Source organism: Bos indicus x Bos taurus, chromosome 2, assembly GCF_003369695.1.
Source record: "Bos indicus x Bos taurus breed Angus x Brahman F1 hybrid chromosome 2, Bos_hybrid_MaternalHap_v2.0, whole genome shotgun sequence".
In the NCBI taxonomy this organism is placed as follows: domain Eukaryota; kingdom Metazoa; phylum Chordata; class Mammalia; order Artiodactyla; family Bovidae; genus Bos; species Bos indicus x Bos taurus.
In genome coordinates this window covers 18,446,068-18,468,873 of record NC_040077.1, presented here as the reverse complement: position 1 = coordinate 18,468,873, position 22,806 = coordinate 18,446,068, and the positions used below count along the sequence as shown (strand labels likewise).

General features: G+C 40.6%; 1 protein-coding gene across 19 annotated transcripts in view; it reads left to right on the top strand.

Annotated features, from left to right (window-relative positions):
- Positions 1-22,806, top strand: part of OSBPL6 (oxysterol binding protein like 6) — a 215,399-nt gene that overhangs the window by 67,335 nt on the left and 125,258 nt on the right. For 12 of the 19 annotated variants that reach the window (XM_027556777.1, XM_027556736.1, XM_027556741.1 and 9 more), the window contains one exon: positions 6,046-6,091. The exons of the other annotated variants lie outside the window; for them this stretch is intronic. The gene's annotated coding sequence lies outside the window, so the exon portion shown is untranslated. The remainder of the gene's footprint in view (positions 1-6,045; positions 6,092-22,806) is intronic. 19 annotated transcript variants of the gene reach the window in all.

The window sequence follows — 22,806 nt, the reverse complement described above, 5'->3', positions numbered from 1 at the left end:
ATTTGTTCCTTCCTGACTTGAAGAGTTCATGGCATATCTCTATCTTAGAATAATTTGGGATCTTTACTAAAATAATATGAGTTTTTGGTAAGCAGTACATCCTGTGTGATTACCATGTGTGATCATGGCCCCTGATGTGATCAGTATGAGGGAGCACTATTTTCTCTGTAACCCCTGAGCATTTCTGATGTGGACTGTGGACAGAATCTGTAGAAGGTAGCAAATATTAGAGAACAATGAAATCACTGTATAAGAGGAGACATTACCACTGGTGAGCTGTGCAAAAATAGATTTCAGAAATTCTTTTGAAAAAGTAGAAATGGATGACAAATTGAGTTGGTTAGTGATTTGCTTTTGTAAAGAAACTTCTTCCAGAAGACATGAGAATCTCAGACATTGATAACTAAATTTGATAAGGGTAAAGGTTTGTTAATAATTCAGTGGTTTACAGGAATTTTAAATCTGGTCCAAACCTTTCCATTTCACAGTTGGGGAAATTGAGGCTATCTGAGTAATATCACCATACTCATTTTCTTATTTTCTGTATTGTCTACATGCTATATATTCTGAAGAGATAAATTCTGAGTTAGCAAATCAAAAGTGGATATAGCAGTGTTATGTTTTTTATGTGCATTTTTATTTCATCCATCATTGTAGTGGAGGTGGGCCTGACAGTTGCCATTATTTAGCAAATAGAAATATAGGACTCTGAGTTAAATTTGAACTTCAGACAAGCAAGGGATCATTTTTTAATATAAAAGTAGAGTATTATTACTCAGTGCTCTGTGGTGACCTAAACAGGAAGGAAATCCAAAAAAGAGGGGATATATATATATCCATATATATATACATATATATAGGGCTTCCCTGATGGCTCAGGTGGTAAAGTGTCTGCCTGCAATGCGGGAGACCTGGGTTCGATCCCTGGCTTGGGAAGATCCCCTGGAGAAGGAAATAGCAACCCACTTCAGTACTCTTGTCTGGAAAATCCCGTGGACGGAGGAGCCTGGTAGGCTACAGACCATGGGGTCACAAAGAGTCGGACACGACTGAGCGACTTCACACACACACACACACACACACACACACATGTATTTTTTTTTATTCACTGTGCTGTACAATAGAAACTGACTTAACAATGTAAAGTGACCATAAGCCAGTGAAAATTAATTTTAAAAAGGTGTAATATTAGGATATCCATGGTGGCACAGTGTATAAGAATCTGCCTGCCAACGCAGGGGACATGGGTTCAATCCCTAGTCAAAGAAGATTCCATGTGCTGCAGAGCAGCTAAGCCTGTGGACCAAAACCAAGGCCCCCACACTCTAGGGCCCTCCAGCCACATCTGCTGAGCCTGTGTGCCACAACTACTGAAGCCCGAGTGCCTAGAGTTCATGCTCCACAACAAGAGAAGCCTCTATAATGAGAAGCCCGCACACCGCAGTGAAGAGTAGCCCCCACTCGCCGCAACTAGAGAAAGCCCTTCCAAACAACGAAGACCCAGTGAAGCCAAAAAAAAAAAAAAAAGAACACAGTCTTTTTTCTTTTAAAGTGTAATATTAAATGCAGTATTTGAGATACACTAAATGATTAATTGTTTCAAATTTAACTAGATGTCCTATATTTTATTTGGCAACTCTGAGAGCACACAAGATGAAAATTGAGAAAGGCTAGCTGTGATAGCTACCAGAATTGGCCAGTTTGCGAATCCTAGCACCGACCTCCGGAGAAGGCAATGGCACCCCACTCCAGTACTCTTGCCTGGAAAATCCCATGGACGGAGGAGCCTGGTGGGCTGTGGTCCATGGGGTCGCTAAGAGTCAGACTCGACTGGGCGGCTTCACTTTCACTTTTCAGTTTCATGCATTGGAGAAGGAAATGGCAACCCACTCCAGTGTTCTTGCCTGGAGAATCCCAGGGACGGGGGAGCCTGGTGGGAGGCCTTTTATGGGGTCACACAGAGTTGGACACTACTGAAGTGACTTAGCAGCAGCAGCAGCAGCACCGACCTGGGGAGCTTATTAAAAGATTCTAGTTTCCAGGCCCATACCAGAGTCTGAATCAGTAGGACTGGGATGCGGTTCAAGTATTAATACTGCTAACAGTGTCCCCAGGTGATTTTGCGGAGCTTTGGGGGCTGCTGTTTTGTACTGTTCACTCACTGGTGTTCTCTGGAATGTAGGTCTTCAGGGAGGTAGCTCTGTCTATGGTCTTGACACCGTTACCCTCCGCTGGCTGAAACTCTGTAAGGGCTTTGCTCCATTTACTGGGTGGTTGCTACTGTGGAGGTTGTCTTGAGGCTTACTTACCAAATTACTCAGGCCCTCACCTTCATTTCCTTCATTCACAGTGTGATATCAGGGCCTGGGTTTAGGGGAAAAGTGGGGACAGATTTGATAAAACGAACTCATTTGGAGAAGGGAGATAACAGAGGAAAGGGTCAGCCTAAAATCCTGTAGAGCTTCCTTTCAAACACCCTGTTCTCACTAAATTCCTCTGTTTTCCCACTTGTCAGTGTTTCCTTCTAAATGATAGAACTTCAGTTAAAAATGACATCTGTGGAAGTCATCTGGCCTAAAATCCTTGGAATGAATCCATTCAAGTTTTGGAGTTCACATCATCCTGTGGTTTGACCTTGATGTCTGTGATTCCTCTGCTACAGGAGGCGGCAATCAGGATCTGGGATAAACAGTTGAGAAGTGAAGCTCCTTGATTCAGTGGGCCACACGGCCAGTTACATAGTTCTGTGGACCTTGGAAACCTTTTCTCTTTGGCAGAAAAGCTGTACAGCCCTGTGATGTTTTAGAGGAAAAAAAAAAGTAAAATGCCGGTGTTTAGAGAAAGCAGCATAGCCTCTTAGGGGAAAGATCCCTCTCACGGATAGGAGGTGTCAAACTGTAAGAGGAAATATGAACTTAGAACCTAACTCTAACTAGGATGTGAAGGTTTTGCTAACAGGGTGATAGCCTGAGTGAGGGTTTTAGCCTCAAGCTTTGCTTTTTCTTGAATTGACCAGTTCTTTAACTGAGATACTGTGTAATGTTCTTTACCTTAACAAAGGAATAAGAAACGGACAGTTTCAGTCATGCTTTTGTTAAGTAAGTTCATAAGCAGCAGTTCAGATGGTCTTCCTTGGGCCATCCTAAAACTCAGAGGTTGGCAGGGTTGACTGGCACTTTTTAGGGATGTCAGGGACAAAATGGCCATGGCATTTGAGGCCATCTGAGGAGTGCACTGGGTCATTCATGCAGAACCAAAGGCCACAGGAAGAGCTGAACCAAAAGGAACATGTTCCCCTAACCCAGATCTTAAAAGACATGGGCACACTACAAGTGGGCACTTGGTATGCACAGCTATCATTTGAAGATAAGATTAATGCAAAAGAATTTATCCAAGTGATTTATTAAAGTATATTTTGAACAAGAATGTGCTTATTTAAAACATTGCTTTGACATGCTTATTTAATTTGAAACTTGGCCCCATGACAGCACACCACGCTAGCCTGTTGTTCTTTCAGGGTACATCTGACTCTTGGAGATTAGACTGGGATATTAGAATAAAACCACGCCTGGAAGGCACACACAGTCTCTCTCTCCCCTGTCCTCTTTCTTTGAGTTGTATTTTGTGATAGTTGTAAGGTTAGCCTAATAGGTTTAAATAAATAAATAAAATAAACGGAGCCCAGATGTCCACTGAGCTTCCTTGAGTTGAGCCTTAAGATTGGAGAGCCAGATGTTTAGCTTACAAAGTATAATCAATTTGCCTTAAGAATTTAATGTTTCTTATCTCTAATGTTGTGACTTTTATATGAACATTGTTTTGGATGGCCAAGCTTCAGTGGATTTTGTAAGAACAGATTCTCAATTTTGATCATGTGAATTATCACCATCATTTAAAATCCTAAACCATCTTCCTTCTGTCGTCTGGTTTTAGGCATCTTCTTTCAGCCATCAAGTTGATATGTACACAAGACACTCAGACTTTTCCTAAAGGCCTAAATTTTTGCATTATTATGCAAAATAAGTCATATAGTATATTCTGTGACCAAATATGATAACATTTGTGTTATCCATATATAACATAAATAATATTTATGTTATCCATATTTTATACTTAACCAGCTTTATTATGGTTTTTTTCAGGTAAGAATTAATGAAAAATGAGTGGATATACCTCGTGTTACTACTGAAAGAAATATATTAATGATCTCTTCAGACATTCCAGGATGGAATGTACTCTATTAGTAATTACAAATCTTCATTATTATTGATTTTATATATTTGTATATCACTTGCAGTTTAGAAGTTTTATATCCATTGCCTTCCATGATACTTAGCAACATTCCAGGGTTGTTTTGAGTGAGGTGGGCACCACTCCTTATCTCCAGCTTATAGATTAATAAAATGAGGTTCAGAAAAAATCCAGAGACCCATAGCTACGAAGTAGTGGGAGGAGATGAAAGTTCTAGCTTTTTTTTTTTTTTTTAAAGACTTTTCTCTTGGAATGTTTCAAACATGTACAAAATAAACAGAATAGTATGGTGGATCCCCATGTACCCATCACCCAACCTCAACAATGATCAATATACTGCCATCTTATATCATCTATACCTTTACCAGCTCTTACCCCCACATGCTAGTGGTTTTCATAGTTTTTAAAGTAAGGTCTACATACACTGCTCTGCTAAGTCGCTTCAGTCGTGTCCGACTCTGTGCAACCCATAGACGGCAGCCCACCAGGCTCCCCCGTCCCTGGGATTCTCCAGGCAAGAATTCTGGAATGGGTTGCCATTTCCTTCTCCAATGCATGAAAGTAAGAAGTGAAAGTGAGGTCGCTCAGTTGTGTCTGACTCTTCGCGACCCCATGGACTGCAGCCCACCAGGCTCCTCCATCCATGGGATTTTCCAGGCAAGAGTACTGGAGTGGGGTGCCATTGCCTTCTCCAGTTTACCAACTTAGTCATTTGCTATTAAGGCATGCATCCTCACCCCTTAGGCCCTCAACCAATTTCTCCTAATGTATTTGCTTACATGTTCTTGGCACCCTCTTGCTCAAACTCCATTTGAGGTGGTGCTGATTTTTTAAGGTCAAGTACTGATAATTGTAAGATCCAGAAAGTCATTTACTTGTCTCGTCATTTTTAATTAGATTACTTAATGGTTCAGTTTTGCTAATTAAGTAGAAGAGAAATGATCAAAATAGTGGTTCCATTACTATATGCAGATCTTGCTTTTCATTTCATTTAAAAGAATTCAGTGAAGATTCAAAAGTAGAATTAGATCCAAATGTGTTTTTCTTCTGTAGGGAATTTTCTTTGAATTCTTTAATTCGATTATCTCTATTTTAGGTTAGAAAAGAACAACACAGACCAAAAAAAAAAAAAAAAGGCAGAATGATTCGTTTAGCTTTTAAGGAGGAAATGTGTAAGAATTTATATAAGGAAATTTCATAAGTAGAACAGTGAACTCAAGGAAGAACTAATTTATAGGTGCCTCTGGCTCCTTTGACTGGCAGTGGTTTCTTTCTCAAAGAAAGCTTATACACTGATGTTGCTGAATGACTTGTAGTTTCTTAAAATGATTGGAAAGAAGAGAGCCTGAAAAGTAAAAATAACTTTGGCTTTATTCCCTCTGCTGTTTAAGTTTGAGTCAATACTGGATGACTTGTTTCCCCATATTAAACTTTTGAAGTAATCTTAGCAGCCATTGATGGTCATTGCTGAGATCCCATTCATTCATTAGGAGATGTACAATGGTAATCTAACATTTTTCTTCAGTTACTAGCTGGAATAAATTACTAGTTCCTGTAAAGAGAAACTGTTCTGTGTCAAGGTACAGCTTGTAATAGAAAAGCAGGATAAATGCTGACCCTTCCCCTTTATTTACCAGTTTCAAAATGAATTAGTTAGGTATCCTCCTCTAAAGGTGACCAATGCTTTTTTTTAAAGATCATAATGAACTTTGGAATTTAAATGCATTTGATGTATTTCAATCCATTTGCAGTAATTATTTCATTTGATGATCAAACTGTCTGATTTTTGTCTAGGGGAGCCTCCTCCAGTTGGCTTCTGAGCTGTATGTATATGATATACGTAAGTATCCATGCGTGTATGCATCAATATGTCATCTATTTTTCTATCTTTCTGTTTACTTATGATATGGTTCTACTAGTCTTTGATAGCAAGATGTTCCTATCTCATTGTATTTTTTGTTCCCAGACCTGAAATTAGCCATTTCTCCAAGGAGCTCTGGTTCCTTTTAATAGAAATTGTATTTCAGGACACAATATAAACACTCATGGTGGTGATTGCTACTTGGTTTGTCATTATTTACAGATCTTTTCAGAGGATAAACTTAGAAATTTTTATCTTTACGTAAACTGCTTCATGAGTTTGTACCAATACTTCTAATTCACATTGAAGATTATGAAAAAAATGATGATTGGTGGAAAATAATGGGGTGAATAAACAATGACTGTAAGATCATGTAAAAGGCACTAAGGAAATGATTAATGAAATTATGGAAAATAGAACTGCAAAGGGAACTTAAAATAGGCATGGTCTGTTTCTCTACCTACTCCTTTGCCTGTTCATAAAAGCTAAGTTTCAAGCTGTCTGAGTAGAGAAGAGGTTCAGGAAGGTGAAGCTCAAATATTAGTCACTGGCTTTGGCAGGACAGAAATGACTGGAGGCCTCAATGTGAAGTGATTCGTGTGAACTAAAGAGATCAGAAAACAGATGGCAGCAGTTCAAACAGAAAATTTTGTATTGAGCAAATTTCAACTTTAGTTGACCCTCCTGCAACTGTTTTCTCAGTTTGAACTTTTTCTTGGAGAAAGGCTTTTATCTCTAGCAATGAGAAATTTGGTATGGGAAAGCAGGGCAAAGTTAGTTGCCAACAAGCCCCTCACACACATGGTGGTTCTGGATTTTCCTTTTTGGACAAAAGCGTGCTAGTTTATCATTTTTATCAGATTTCTCCTACTGATCTTAACTTTAATATTGTTTAATATTGTTGCTGCCGTTATTATTTAATGAGAGACAATGTGTAGGACGTTTTGATTAGTGTTTTGTATTTAATATTTAGTATAATATTTAATATTATACTGGGTGGAGGCAAGAAGCCTGGGCTCTAGCGTCCCCAGTTCAGTCTGGAAGGCATATGTATTCATGTACACAATCAGTATCTAAAACAAAACATTGCCTGTATGCAAGGTATCATAATAGAGATGCAAACTTGAGTCAGTTTATTTACTCCATAGGAGGATTCAAAAACTGCGCATACGTGTTTAAAATGCCAGTCTTGAAAGTTTAGAATGCCAGTCTTGAAAGTATGTCTGTTTTCAAATTGAATATCTGCAGTAAATGAAATAAATATCCCCAGCTGTTTGAGCATTAAATTTTCTTTAATGCATGTTGCAAAAGAGAATTGTTTTTGATGGGAAAAAAATGCAAATGTTATCAGCTTTTAAGGTTAGTATCAAAATGTTAGCAAAACTCCATTTCAGTATTAGTATTCAGAATCTGTCTCCAAGGGGAGCATTTCATGAATCAAGGTACATAAATGAAGTGTCATTGTGTTTCGTTAAACTTAATATTCATTTTCAAAGGGGAAACGTTAACATTTTGAAGTAGACAGCAGTGAAATGCAGTGTTTTAAGGATGGGTTTCTTTTTAATGTTTCAACAAAAAATAGCTTAATAGCCTCCTTTCTAGGGCTATGGGATCCAATGGATTAAAGACGGAAGAGGTTGGCCTTCATTAAAATTAGAACTTCTAAGGGCTTCCCTTAGAAGGGAAAAAGCTAAGGGTGGCACAGTGGTAAAGAATCCGCCTGCCAATGCAGGAGATGTTGGTTCAGTCCCTGGGTCAGGAAGATCCCCTGGAGAAGGAAATGGCAACCCACTCCAATATTCTTGTCTGGGAAATCCCATGGACAGAGGAGCCTGGTGGGCTACAAAAGAGGAGCATGGGGTCACAAAAGAATTGGGACACGACTTAGGGAGTAGACAATAGCCACAGCTCTGTGGAAGACAATGCCAAGAGGATGAGCAGACAAATCACAGATTAGGAGAAAATATGTGCAAGATAAATTATTGTTACCCAAAATATGCAAAGAATTCTTTAAAAACTCAATAGTAAGAAAGCGAGCAACTTGATGAACAAAGGAGCCAAAGACGTTAACAGATACCTCCATCAAAGAAGATAAATATACTTCACATGGGTATGTCCTCAGGGGAATGCAAATTAAAACAATGAGATACCTGTTTACACCTACTAGAAGGGCCAAAATCCAAAACATTGATAACACCAAACATTGCTGAGAATGTAGAACAACAGAAACTCTAATTCATTGATGGTGGAAATGCAAAAATGGTTATCTGCCACTTTGGAGGACAGATTGGCAATTTCTTATAAAAGTAAACATACTCTTAACATACAATCCAGCAATCACACTCCTTAGTATTTACCCAAAGGACTTGAAAACATATGTTTACACAAAAGCCTGCATTGGTATGCTTATTGCAGCTTTGTTCATAATTGCCAACACTTGGAAGCAACCAAGCTGTCCTTCAGTAGGTGAATGGATAAATAAACTGGTCTATCCAGACCATGCAGTATCACTCAGCACTAAAAAAGAAATGAGCTATCAAGTCATGAAAAGACACAGAAGAATCTTAGATGCATATTGTTAAGCAAAAGAAGCCAATTTGAAAAGGCTACATAGCGTATGATTCTAACTATATGACATTCTGGAAAAAGCAAAATTATGAAGACAGTAAAAAGATCAATAGTTGTCAAGGTTTGGAAAATGAAGAGGGTTGAACAGGTAGACACAAAGGATTTTTAGAGTGATGAAAATACTCTGTAAGATACTATAATGAAAATAGATAACTTCTAGTCATTAGTTCGGAGAAGGCAATGGCACCCCACTCCAGTACTCTTGCCTGGAGAATCCCATGGATGGAGGACCCTGGTAGGCTGCAGTCCATGGGATCACGAAGAGTCAGACATGACTGAGCAAGTTCACTTTCACTTTCACTTTCATGCATTGGAGAAGGAAATGGCAACCCACTCCAGTGTTCTTGCCTGGAGAATCCCAGGGACGGGGGAGCCTGGTGGGCTGCCGTCTATGGGGTCGCACAGAGTCGGACATGACTGAAGTGACAGCAGCAGCAGCAGCAGCAGCAGTCATTAGATATATAGTATAGCTATGTTAGTATAGCTCAGGGGACTCTATTAAGTGCCCTGTGGTGACCTAAATGGGTGTGTGTGCACAGCTGTGTCCTATTCTTTGTGGCCCCATGGACTGGAGCCTGCCAGGCTCCTTTGTCCATGGAATTTTCCAGGCAAGAATACTGGAGTGGGTTGCTATTTCCTATTCCAGACCTACCTAAAGGGGAAGGAAATCCAAAAAAAAAAAAAAAAGGAGATATATGTGTACTTATAGCTGATTCAAGGGGCTTCCTTGGTAGCTCAGCAGTAAAGAATCTGCCTATAATGCAGGAGACTAGGGTTTGATCCCTGCGTCTGGAAGATCCCCTGGAGAAGGAAATGGCATCCCACTCCAGTATTCTTGTCTGGGACATCCCGTGGACAGAGGAGCCTGTGGGCTACAGTCCATGGGGTTGCAAGAGTTGGACGTGACTTAGCAACCAACAATATAGCTGGTTCACTTTGCTGTACATTAAAAACTAACACAACGTTTTAAAGTGACTATACTCAAATAAAAATTAATTTTGCAAAAAGATACTATAATGGTGGATGAATGTCAAATGTTTGCCCAAACCTGTGGAATGAACAGCAATAAGAATGAATCGTAATTTAAACTATGGACTTCGGGTGATTTTGGAGTGTCAGTTCATCAGTTGTAGCAATGGTACCAGTTTGGAGGGGGTATGGATAATGAGGGAGGCTGTGCCTTTGTGGCTGTAGGGGCTAATACAGAAAATCTCTGTATTTTTCCCTCAATTTTGTTGTGAACCTAAAACTGCTCAAAAAAAAAACTGTCTTGATTTTTTAAAGGTCTTAGAAAAAGTGGTACAAAGAAATTAGAATTCTTGAGTTTCTGCATCTCTCACTGTTTCTTGGGATTAATAAATTGGAAAAATATAAAATAGAAGTTAGATAGTCAAATACCACTGAGATTCGGAGTTGGAGAAAGGACCTCCACATCCCATATAATACTCAGCATAACCAACACCTGGAACTTAATTATCCCTTGTTTCATTAGTGGTTCAAAACTCAGTGTTTTGTAGATATAGTTGCAGATTTATACTGGAAGTGGGTACATTTTTTTTTACCCAGATTTGTTTCCTAACCTTTTCTTTTTTAAAAGCTGGACCATATCTGTTCTGAAATGAGAGCTAGTTCTATAATGGGTTTCTCCAAATACCCAGGTGTTACTGTGATCCTGGACGAAAGGACACAGAGAGTAGTCTGTCAGAGTCGGAAGGAGCTTTGCTGTTATCCGGTTGCCTCACGTCTTCGGTTTATAAATAAAGAAACCAAGCTCAGTGATACTGCTCAGTGACTTGCAAAAGGTGGAGCACTTTGAAGTAGCAGAACTGTGACTAGGAACCCAGACATCCAGCACCTCATCACTGTGTTTTCAGCTGTATTGGGATGCTTTCTCTTTCTGACCGAGGGACTCCCACATCTCGGTTAGAAAGCTTAAGGGCCTTGCAGAGATACTGAGATAGATATGTGTATGAATTCATCATTCAGAAGAGACAGAAAATTCTCAGTGTCTTCTTAAATGATGATGATGAATGTAAACTTGGCTTCAGGATATTAGGAAGCCTCTGACGTTGTAGCTTTTACCTCTTTTGCTGGCCAGAGTCACACTAAGTCACGTTCAGAACTAAAAAGGGGGGCCTGTGACGTGGTAACGTGGTGTTCAGGGAGCTTTCCAGTGCAGCTGTGGCGCCTCCTTTCATTATGACTCACAGTGCGGCTGTGCGTGGGACACGGTTCTTGCATTTACCTAACTCATGGATGCCAGTTGCTTTCTTCAGTAATATCTTCCAGTATTATTGAGTTTTTGAAATTAACTAGGGAAAGTAAAATCTATAAACATGAAAGAAAGTAAATTAAGTCCTTGAAATTACATGATCGAAAGCATCTTTCTGTCATATAAGTGTCTAAACTGATCATCACATCAACTCTGTGGATTTATAAGACATCATCTCCTTTTAAGACCTTGTAGCAATTCACAAATGTTGATGAATGAGTACTGACCATACTCCTCCTTGCATGTCTTGTGAATTCTGTAAGGATATTGGCAACAGTTTTGGCTCAGAGTAATAAGGGCACATTTCACAGGTAAACTTCTTCCATCGATTCCATGGGAAACAGGACTAATTATATGTAATTGTCAAACTGCGTGACTTTGAACTATATGAAATATGAGGATTCTTTAAACACACAGAATCTCATGCCTTTCAACATGGTAATAATTGTGTTTTAACGTATTCGATCTGCAGGCAGTACTTGCTCATAGGTGCATTTGCAAGCTCCACCTCCCCACCCCCCATCTTTATAATAGCATAATCTCCAAGGGGTTCCTGGGCCTTAGGTTGGAAACCACTGATGTAGACTTCCAGGGAGTGTGAAACTCAAAGAAGAGTGTTAACAGTGGGGCACAGTGGGGGGTTTTTTGTTTGTTTGTTTGTTTTTGGCTGTGCTGGATCTTCTTTGCGGCCCAGGCTTTTTCTCTAGTTGCAGCGAGCGGGGGCCAGTCTCCAGTTGGGGTGCATGGGCTTCTCATTGCAGTGGCTTCTCTTGTTGCAGAGCACAGGCTCTAGGGTGCTTGGGCTTCCGTAGTCGCGGCATGTGGGCTCAGGAGTTGTGGCTCCTGGGTTCTAGAGCACAGGCTCAGTAGCTGTGGTGCATGGGCTTAGTTGCTCTGTGACATGTGGGATCTTCCCAGATCAGAGATTGAACCCATGTTTCCTGCATTGGCAGGCGGGTTCTTTACCAGCAAGTCACCAGGGAAGCCCAGTATTTTTTTTTTTTTTTTTTTACTTTTTTAGGGTTTTGTACTGATTATTTGATTCTTTTTAAAAAGTGTGTGTACATATGTTAAACAACTAAATACAGCTCCCAAATTTTACACAGTGTACTTTAGTTCATGCCATTTTCCACATCCAGGATTGAATAATTGTCCCACAGCTGTATTAGAGGTCACTGACTCTTTTCTGGTGATTTTGACTTAAAAAATGTAGGCCGGCTCTTGTAAGCATAGCACCATTTTAGTGGCAAGTATGAGTGAGATCAGCATGCTCTCCTCTACTGTTGAACTGAATCTGACATGACTGAAGCATGTATGCAGTGGATTGAATGTGTCCTCCTGAAACCCATATGTTGAAACCCTAACCTCAGCTGGGGTCTTTGGGAGATGATTAGCTCATGAGGGTGGAGCCCATATGAAAGGGGTGAAGTGTCCTTTTCCCCACAAGGCACAGAATCTGTCTGCACCTTGATCTTGACCTTTGCAGCCTTCAGAACCTGAGGAATAAAGAAACGTTTGTTGTCTAAGCACCCCCGTCTCGTATTTTGTTATGCCAGCCCCATGGACGAGGTCAGTGTTCTATAGTTTTAAACCTTTCTCTTCCCTTTTCTTGCTCTTCTCCCCTCCATTACTCTTTTCCTCTCTTTTCATGATTCTTTTTTTTTTTTTCCTTCCTCCCTTCCCCACTGTGTTCTACAGATATTAAGCATGTAGCCTTGGGAAGCTTACAGATTAGTGGTTGAAACATGTGCTTCAAAAGAAATCACAGAAATCTCTGACCACAAACTGTGATAAGTGCTGAAGCAAAAATGCGGGTGCTGTGAGAATATGACAGATACAGCCCTGCCTGCGGGATCAGAGAACACTTCCTTGGGGAGCTGACAGTTGGGCTGATTTGGGATTAACTAGATGATAAAGAAAGATGCGTTTTCCAGACAGAGAAAACAGAATGTGCTTAAAGAATTAAGTTGAAGAGCGATAGTTTTGCTGAAGGGGTGTGTGTGTGTGTGTGTGTGTGTGTGTGTGTGTGTTACTCTCTCGGTCGTATCCGACTCTTTGCGACCCTATGGACTGTAGCCCGGCAGGCTCCTCTGTCCACTGGGATTCTCCAGGCAAGAATACTGGAGTGGGTTGCCATGCCGTCCTCCAGGGGATCTTTCCAACCCAGGGATCAAACCCGAGTCTTTTACGTCTCCTGCATTGGCAGGCGGGTTCTTTACCACTAGCGCCAACTGGGAAGCTGAGAGATGAGGCAAGGGCAAATCATACCAAGGTTTGTAGGGTCTGCCCGTTCAGAATTCTGGCTTCAATCCTAAGAGTGGGTCTTAACATGAAATACTTTTGTGTGCCCAAGTGATTCAAGGGCCACATTGAGCCCAATGAGCTACTGTTCATATATATTCATATACTGTATGTTCTCTGATTTTCATGCGACAGCGCTAACCCCATAGCTCCTTACTGACTGTATGTGTCCACTGGGGCTGCCATCACAGAATGCCACAGACTAGATGGCTTAAAACAGAAACTTATGTTCTCAAAGTTCTGGAGGTTCAAGTTCAACATCAAGATGCCGTCGGGGTTGCCTTCTTGTGAGGACTCTTCCTGGCTTGTAGATGGCTACCTTCTTACTGCATCCTTTCATGACTTCTGTATGTGCTGGGGGTAGGGGCGAGGGAGATCAATATCTAGTGTCTCTTCTTAGACACATGTATCCCATTGCTCATTGCAGCACTATTTACAATAGCTAGAACATGGAAGCAACCTAGATGTCCATCAACAGATGAATGGATAAAGTTGTGGTATATATACACAATGGAATATTACTCAGCTATAAAAAGGAACACATTTGAGTCAGTTCTAATGAGGTGGATGAACCTAGAACCTATTATACAGAGTGAAGTGAGTCAGAAAAAGAAAGATAAATACCATATTCTAACACATATATACAGAATCTAGAAAAACCGTATTGAATTTATTTACAGGGCAACAGTGGAGAAACAGACATAGAGAATAGACTTATGGACATGGGGAGAGGGAGGAGAGGGTGAGATGTATGGAAAGAGTGACATGGAAACTTACATTACTAAATATAAAACATATAGCCAATGGGAATTTGCTGTATGGCTCAAGAAACTCAAACAGGGGCTCTGTATCAATCTAGAAGGGTGGGATGGGGAGGGAGATGGGAGGGAGGTTCAAAAGGGAGGGGATATATGTATACCTATGGCTGATTCATGGAGAAGGAAATGGCAGTCCACTCCAATACTATTGCCTGGAAAATCTCATGGACAGAGGAACTTGGTAGGCTACAGTCCATGGGGTCTCAAAGAGTCGGACGCAACTGAGTGACTTCACTTTTCATGGCTGATTCGTGTTGAGGCTTGACAGAAAATAGCAAAATTCTGTAAAGCAATTATCCTTCAATAAAAAATAAACTAATTTAAAAAAAATCTAGTGTCTCTTCTTATAAGGACACCAGTCCTATCAAGTTGGAGCTCACCCTTTGACCTCATTTAACTCTAATTACTGTCCTAAAGGTCCTATCTCCAAACAGAGTCACATTTGGGGGTTAGAGCTTCAATGTATCAATTGGTGGTGGTGAGGTGGGGGGCGGGGAGACACAATTCAGTGCATAACACTGACCTGTCACAATCTAGAGTGTGACATCTAATGATTGTCCAGGACAATACCTCGTGATTTACAGTGGGCAGGTATCTTAGAAAAGGACAGACCTTGAAGCCCTGCAGCACTGGGGCTTCTCCCTTTGAATACCAGTGAAAGAGCCAAACAGAACCTGATTCTGTTAGGTCAGCATGCTCCATCATGGAAGCCCCAGGACTTGGGATTGATCAACTCGCTGCAACTCTAAGGTGGGCCTAGGTCACCACCGTGGACAGATGGTGCTTGGTTGCTGGGATGCTGCAGCTCAGTGGGAAAGTTAACAGAAAGCCTTAACAGAGAGATGCCGAGACTTCCAGATGCAACCCTCAGAGTCTCGTGACATCAGGGGATAAGAGTCAGCTTCAAGAATCATGTGAGACCTGCTATATTTAACAAGGCCACAGAGAAGAGAACTATGAAACTTAGGTAATGCGCTGTTCTTGCCCTTTTTGTGAGAACAGTGGTTATTATGTTAACTACCTTTAGCTGTGGGGCTTGTGCTTTTTCCTGGGTCTTTTAAATTAGTGATCCTTCAAAAAGTCACCTACAAGAAAAGATCCTAAGGAAATGAATAAGCATGTCATTCTCAAGGGTATTTTCTGGACATGTTGATACATATGGCATCAGCAGGGCCGTGAGCGGTCTAGGATGGGGAAGCCAGAGAAACATGTCTATTTTTGTTTTTGCCGGTGCGCAAGCTGTCAAAGGAAGGTTTATCATTTTCTCCCCGATGACATGAGTTTATTGATTACGTCTGTATTTTCCCCACTTTACCTTTTATTTATTTTTATTATAAGATTCTATAATGAGATGAAATTATATAGGATGAATTTCAATCTCTTGCAGGTTGGAAAAGCATCAGTGAAGGAAAACTTGGAATAACAGAATCCTCATCCTAACTCTACTGGTAGATATAGTATATATAAGTATAAGCTATATACTATCTTAAGTGTCTTATGGGTTTTCATGCTTCATATGTGGCATAAAATGAGAAAACCTGGAGAAAAAGGACATTTGCCAGGAAACCTGAGGCAAAGAGAGGGACTATGATGTGATAGGCTAATAAATTATCAAACACATGCTCGGAATAAGATGCTGTCCTAGGCATTTAAGGACATCAGTCAGTCAGTTTGGTCACTCAGTCCTGTCCGACTCTTTGCGACCCTATGAACCACAGCACGCCAGGCCTCCCTGTTCATCACCAACTCCCAGGGTCCATCCAAACCCATGTCCATTGTGTTGGTGATGCCATCCAACCATCTCATCCTCTGTCGTCCCCTTCTCCTGCCCTCAATCTTTCCCAGCATCAGGGTCTTTTCAAATGAGTCAGCTCTCCGCATCAGTGGCCAAAGTATTGGAGTTTCAGCTTCAACATCAGTCCCTCCAGTGAACACCCAGGACTAATCTCCTTTAGGATGGACTGGTTGGATGTCCTTGCAGTCCAAGGGACTGTCAAGAGTCTTTTCCAACACCACAGTTCAAACGCATCAATTGTTCTGCACTCAGCTTTCTTTATAGTCCAACTCTCACATCCATACATGACCACTGGAAAAACCATAGCCTTGACTAGACGGACCTTTGTTGGCAAAGTAATGTCTCTGGTTTTGAATATGCTGTCTAAGTTGGTCATAACTTTCCTTCCAAGGAGTAAGCATCTTTTAATTTCATGGCTGCAGTTACCATCTGCAGTGATTTTGGAGCCCAGAAAAATAAAGTCAGCCACTGTTTCCCCATCTATTTGCCATGAAGTTATGGGACTGGATGCCATGATCTTAGTTTTCTGAATGTTGAGCTTCAAGCCAACTTTTTCACTCTCCTCTTTCACTTTCAAGAGGCTCTTTAGTTCCCTCTTCACTTTCTGCTGTAAGAGTGGTGTCATCTGCATATCTGAGGTTATTGATATTTCTCCTGGCAATCTTGATTCCACCTTGTGCTTCTTCCAGCCCAGCGTTTCTCATGATGTGCTCTGCATATAAGTTAAATAAGCAGGGTGACAATATACAGCCTTGATGTACTCCTTTTCCTATTTGGAGCCAGTCTGTTGTTCCACGTCCAGTTCTAACTGTTGCTTCCTGACCTGCATATAGGTTTCTCAAGAGCAGGTCAGGTGGTCTGGTATTCCCATCTCTTTCTCAGAATTTTCCACAGTTTATTGTGATCCATTAAGGACATAGAAAGATTAAAAAACAACCAAGGAATTCAAGGAATTTGCATTTTAAGTTAGATTAGCTGTAAATCTAAATGTCAAGTAATTGAAGGAAAGTAATACAGATGAGCTATCAGAAGGTGGTATGTGATTTATTGCCAGATGACTAGTACTACCAGTCATGAGATTTTCTGTACTAGCATCTAAACTCTGTAACAACAAGGGCTATACTTGCAGTGTTCAGCATAGTGGTAGGCATTCATTGGAATGAATGAATGAATGGTGCTTCTGCTTGTTTGTTAAAAAGGCATAACTTATATAGCAGAGTACACAAATTCTTAATGTAGACTCAAGTTTCTGTATCTATGTCTATGCACAAAACTACCTCCAGATGAAGATACAGAACATTTCTAGCACACTGGAAGGTTCTTTCCTGCCTCTCCCAATCTGTGCCACACAATACCACACTTACTGCTGTCACTGTACTTTAATTCAGCCTGTCTTTGAACTTCATGTAAATGGAATTGAACAGTGGTTCTCTTTGGCTTAAGATTCACCCCTGTTGTTGCTTTTGTAGTTGCAGTAGCTTGCATTCATAGTTAATTTTTTTTTTTCCATTTCTGTCTATTGTTCTTAATGGGACATTTGGGTTTCAGGTTTGAGGCTATTATGAAAAAAGCCGCTGTGAACATTCTCACATTTGCCTTTTGATGGATAGAAACACTCACTTCTCCTGAACATATATCCATTAGTGGAATTTCTGTGTCATAGAATATTATTACCTTTAGCCGACATTTTTTTTGAAGTGATTATATCAATTTATATTCCCACCAGCAGTGTAAGAGAATTTAAATACAGATTCTAAATTGTTTTGTATGTTTCAGTAAACTTTATTCAAAATGTATAAAGACTCTGGTCATTATAACTTGAGGGAGGGAATGAGTTTTTCCTAATATTATTAATATTGCTTATATTTCCAGATTCTGAACTCTCGTGGCCAGACACAATGTAGACATTCAGTCGATATTTGAGTGGATTCTGAGATACGCCCATAGTTCAGGAAAGAAGGCAAATATGAGAGCAGAGCATTATGCCAACCAGTTATTTAATTCTGTCTTTTACTTATTGATTCCTATCATCAGTTTCATGATGCCATTGATTGCACAATCAGAGTCTGTGCTAATTGAGAGTCTGTGTTGTGCCAAAAACTCTGTTCTACTATTGCTACTGAATAAGATTAAGGGTGTCGAGCAAGGCCCATACTAACACAGTGGCTGGTGCAGGACTGTTCGTGACCAAAGTTTCCCTCTGCTCCTTCCTCAGGATAGGTTGTGGGCTGCACTATAAGAGGAACCTCTGACGGGGCCCCGCGGTGGGGTTGGGCTGGGCTCAGGTGAGGTCTGCACCAGGTAGGATAGGAATTAGGCCATGAATGCTTTCCAGTAATTTCCTCGGTTTGGCTCTCTTATCAAGAAAAATCTCTTGTTTTCTTTTTGTGGGGATGAACAAGGAAAAGCACAAAGCATGGCTGTGAGTTATGTGAGTCAGGATATATATGCAGTGTGACTGTTTGTCACAGTTGCTTTAATAGTAATAAAAGCTGACATCGGGCACCTCCTGTGTACCAGCTATTCCTGTTCAGTCCTCATTACTACCCTATGAAATAGATACTCTCAGTCACTCCATTTCATTGATTAGGAAACCAAAGAACAGAGGAAAGACAGAACTCTCCCAAAGTCCGCGGCTAGAGAGGGGCAGAGAGGAATTTGAATGTGGATAGTTCTGGAGACAGGGCTCTTGGCCGCTTACTGCAGTTCACTTACAGTTAACTTACCACTAACTTACAGTTACCTATTACTTGTGACTTTCAGCCTTTCAGTTCATAGTCTTTATTTCTATGAGCCTCATAGAAGCTGACTATTAGACAACTAATATTTCAATGATTTTTATGTGTCACTTCCCCCTGGGATGGCAGATTTGTAGTCTGAAGAAAGTATATAGTCAGCCCTCCAAATCTGTAGGTTCTGTATCTGCAGATTCGACCAACTACAGATTAAAACTATTCAGGGAAAAAAATTTTCAGAAAATTTCAGAAGCAAAACTTGAATTTGTGGCGTACCAGCAACTACCGGCGTACCCTGGCGGTATTGAGGATTTGGCTTCAGACCACCGTGTAAAGTGAATATTGCAACAAAGTGAGTCATACGAATTTTTCGTCTTCCCAGTGCATATAAAAATTATATTTATACTATACTGTAGTCTATTCAGTGTCCAATAGCATTATGTCTTAAAAAGCAATGTATGTGCCTTAAAGTAAAAATACTGTATTGGGTCTTCTCTGGTGGTCCAGTGGTTAACGCTTCAGCTTCCACTGCAGGGGGTGTGGGTTCAGTCCCTGGTTGGGGAGCTAAGATCCCACATGCCTCGTGGCCAAAAACCAAAACATAAAACAGAACTAATACTGTAACAAATTCCAGACTTTAAAAATAGTCCACATAAAAAAAATCTTAAAGAAAAATATTTTATTACTAAAAATTAATAACCTTCATCTGAGCCTTCAGTTCAGTTCAGTCGCTCAGTCATGTCTGGCTCTTTGCGACCCCATGGGTTGCAGCACGCCAGGCCTCCCTGTCCATCACCAACTCCCGGAGTTCACTCAAACTCACGTCCATTGAGTTAGTAATGCCATCCACCCATCTCCTCTGTCATCCCCTTCTCCTCCTGCCCCCAATCCCTCCCAGCATCAGAGTCTTTTCCAATGAGTCAACTCTTCATGAGGTGGCCAAAGTACTGGAGTTTCAGCTTTAGCATCAGTCCTTCCAGAGAACACCCAGGACTGATCTCCTTTAGAATGGACTGATTGGATCTCCTTGCAGAGCCTTCAGTGAGTCCTAATTATTTTTGTAATAGTAACATCAAAGATCACTAATCACAGATCACCATGACAAAAATTATAATAATAATGAAAATGTTTGAAATATTGCAAAAGTTATCAAAATGTTACAAAGTGAGCAAATGCTGTTGGAAAAATGGCGTCTAAGACTGACTTGACACAGAGTTGCCACCAGCCTTCAATTTCCAAAAAAATGCAGTATCTTTTAAGTGCAGTAAAGTGAAGAGCAGTAAAAGGAGGGAAGTATGCTTGTGTTTAAATAGCATTCACATTGTATTGGGTCTTTCCTAGTGGCTCAGATGGTAAAGAATCTGCCTGCATTGCAGGAGATCTAGGTTTGATCCCTGGGTTGGGAAGGTCCCCTAGAGAAGGGAATGGCTACCCACTCCAGTATTCTTGCCTGGAGAATTCTGTGGACAAAGGAGCCTGGCGGGCTGTGGTTCATGTGGTTGCAAAGAGTCGGTCACACTTTCACTTGCACTTTTCACTTACGTTGTACTAGGTTTTATAAGTACCCTAGAGATGATTTAAAGTGTACAGGAATATGTCCATGCTGCTAAGTCGATTCAGTCGTGTCCAACTCTGTGCGACCCCATAGACGGCAGCCGACCAGGCTCCCCTGTCCCTGGGATTCTCCAGGCAAGAACACTGGAGTGGGTTGCCATTTCCTTCTTCAATGCATAAAACTGAAAAGTGAAAGTGAAGTCGCTCAGTTGTGTCCGACTCTTAGAGACCCCATGGACTGCAGCCTACCAGGCTCCTCCGTCCATGGAATTTTCCAGGCAAGGGTACGGGAGTGGGGTTCCATTGCCTTCTCCATAGGTTATATGCAAATACTATATATCATTTTATATAAAGGACTTGAGCATCCTTGGATTTTGATGTTCACTGTAAGTAGGTGGGAATCCTGGAATCAATGCCCCACAGATAAGGAGGGATGACTGTATGGCCTATAGAGATATTAGAATGATCCATAGTTCTCAGTTTTTAAAAAGAAAAAATTTTAATATTAGTTCATCTGTGTCAGAAGATATGTAAATTGGCAGCCATACATACTACTCAATAATGTCTGTGTATTTTTAAATAAATTATGTGTTGTATGTAATTGAGAAGTAAACAATAATTCTGAGGTCTGAAAATGCATAAGTTAAAAAACCTGTCCATAATTAACATTTGAACACCTGTCATGGGTATGTGAAGTACTAGATCCTGAATATATATCATCTGAAATCCCCAGAGCAACTTAAACTAGGTTTTATTAGAGCCCCAATCCCCATTTTTCAGATGAGGAAATTGAGGATCAGATAGGTTAAGTAACCTGCTCAGTTTCATAGCTGGAGAACTTTGCTAGGATTTGAAGTAAGTCTTTTACTTCAAGACCCATGCTCTTTCCAGGATATCACAGACTTCTACTTGTGGCCAAAGGAAGCCCTCAATTTCAAGGAAAACTACTGTTGAATGATATAGTCTACCCGGCTTTCTTCATCTGTTTTTTTAAATCCATCTGTGACATCAAATTAAATTTCCAGAAGAACAATTTTGAATTGTAATAGATGGCATTGTTCATTGTCTCAGCATTTTAAAATTTATCCTGCTTTTACTGCCAGTATCATGTATCTGAACACAGGAAGCTTTAGTCATAAGAATGTTAATAGGCCTGATTCAGTTGTCGGATTTTTTTGTGGTCTAATGAACAAACAAGTAAGTCACTGTGGAAACCAAACAGAAATCTAGATGCATTGATACAGCCAGAGGACTAAGAAATAGGGCAGCTTGAAATAATTTGATCAAAGTAGCATAGGAAGTAAAAGAGACTGACTCAAAGAGAAATGAGGCCAGGGTTATTCAGTTAAGCCTTGTGTGGGTAAAAAATACAGATTACATATACAAAACTAATACTTGTTTAGGATCTTTCTTTTACATTATTATTATTATTATTTAACACCAAAAACATTTTGTATTGGGGTATAGCTGGTTAACAATATTGTGAACAGGGAAGGGACTCAGCCATACACATAGGGTCTATTTTATCATTTCAGACCACTGCATGATTTATAATGATGCCACTGATAGTTTATTATACCTGATTTGTTAACAGATTTTAGCATTGTATTGACTTCAGTTTTCATGTGGTAGGCATGTGTGTACTATAAAAGAACATATAGTTATTTTAAAAGTAAGTTAAAATAGGCTCTCCAGCTACCTGCTCAAAGGATTCAGTTGCTCTAAGATTCCAGTAATCTGAGAGACACCAGCAATGTGATATTGGAGACTGGATGTTCCAAATGTCATTGATAGGAAAACCATCCCAGGTAGAGCACTCAACAAAACTTTCCATGAGCTGAGTCCAGACATCCCTGTAAAAATGTTCTTTCCTCTGGGTTTAGGACATTAAATCATCTATCCTTTCAGGATTTGGAGTTTAGGAAAGTTACTTATGTTTAGGAGTGCGTATTAAAACTCATTAATGTGACAGTTTGTGAACTGAATAGGAGAGAAGTATCATCTGTGAATATAGATCCACAGTCCGAATTTGGGCTGGGCAGCTGTTCAGTGGCCTGGCAAGAGCACGGCGATCAGCACAGTCCTAGAGTGTCACCCCAGAGTGAAGTGAGCCTCTCCTTGGTGATCCGAATAGGTGTTTCAGTTAGTACCATCCAAGTGACCTGACAAGTGAACTTCTGCCCAAGCTATAGCAGATTGCCAGGGTTTAAGGGTTCTTTTGGAGAAGGCAATGGCACCCCACTCCAGTACTCTTGCCTGGGAAATCCCATGGACGGAGGAGCCTGGTGGGCTGCCGTCTATGGGGTCGTACAGAGTCGGACACGACAAGTGACTTAGCAGCAGCAGCAGCAGCAGGGGTTCTTTTATTCGTCTTTCCCTCTCTTGGCACTCGTGGGTTCTGTTATTTATCAGATTCTCCAATTTTTGCATTTTGGTCCTTGGATATTTAGAGTTTAAAGTGCATTAGATATGATGATTGCAATTATCACTCTGTGCACAGGTCTCGAGGGCTCTTTATCCAAAGCCCAGAGGCAGGTAGTGTTTCGAGTCTGTAGTAGGGGAAGTACAAGACCAGCTGTCTTCTGCCTTCT